We start from the raw sequence: 540 nt of genomic DNA, 5'->3' as shown, positions 1-540 counted from the left end.
AAAAGGTTAATTCAAAATATTAATAATTACTACAGTAGTATATAAATAATACTACAATTACACCAAAATTAAATTAAACTTCTGTCATTTAAAAAAAATTACAAAAATTAGAAATGTTGCCTTGGCTACTAACTAAAATAAAAGTTTAAATTGAGATATTTACTCTTGTTTTCTGAAAAATGTATTAAAATTAAGTTAATTTGTGCTTTAAAAAATGTCAATGGGGTAAGAACAATAAACCAAATTTAAACCAATAGAAGATGTAGCGGATTGTCTTGTTTTTAACTGAAATAAATATAAATAAACCGACTGTAAATAGAAAAAAAACCTAATAAAAATCAACAGGTAAAACGACTAAAACTGTTTTAAGTATATTTTATAGTATATTATATACAAAGTAAATTTGAAAAGTAAAACTGAAAGTATACAAATAAAAGCTAAAATAAATAAAGCTCAAAATATTACTAAATACCACAATGGTATATAAATAATACTAAAATAACAGTGAAATGGAACAAATTGTATTATATTTATATTTAA

This window comes from Sinocyclocheilus grahami, unplaced genomic scaffold (genome assembly GCF_001515645.1).
Source record: "Sinocyclocheilus grahami isolate Dianchi unplaced genomic scaffold, SAMN03320097.WGS_v1.1 scaffold1024.1, whole genome shotgun sequence".
Lineage (NCBI taxonomy): Eukaryota > Metazoa > Chordata > Actinopteri > Cypriniformes > Cyprinidae > Sinocyclocheilus > Sinocyclocheilus grahami.
The sequence above is the reverse complement of the archived record's forward strand: the minus strand, read 5'-3'. Positions refer to the sequence as shown.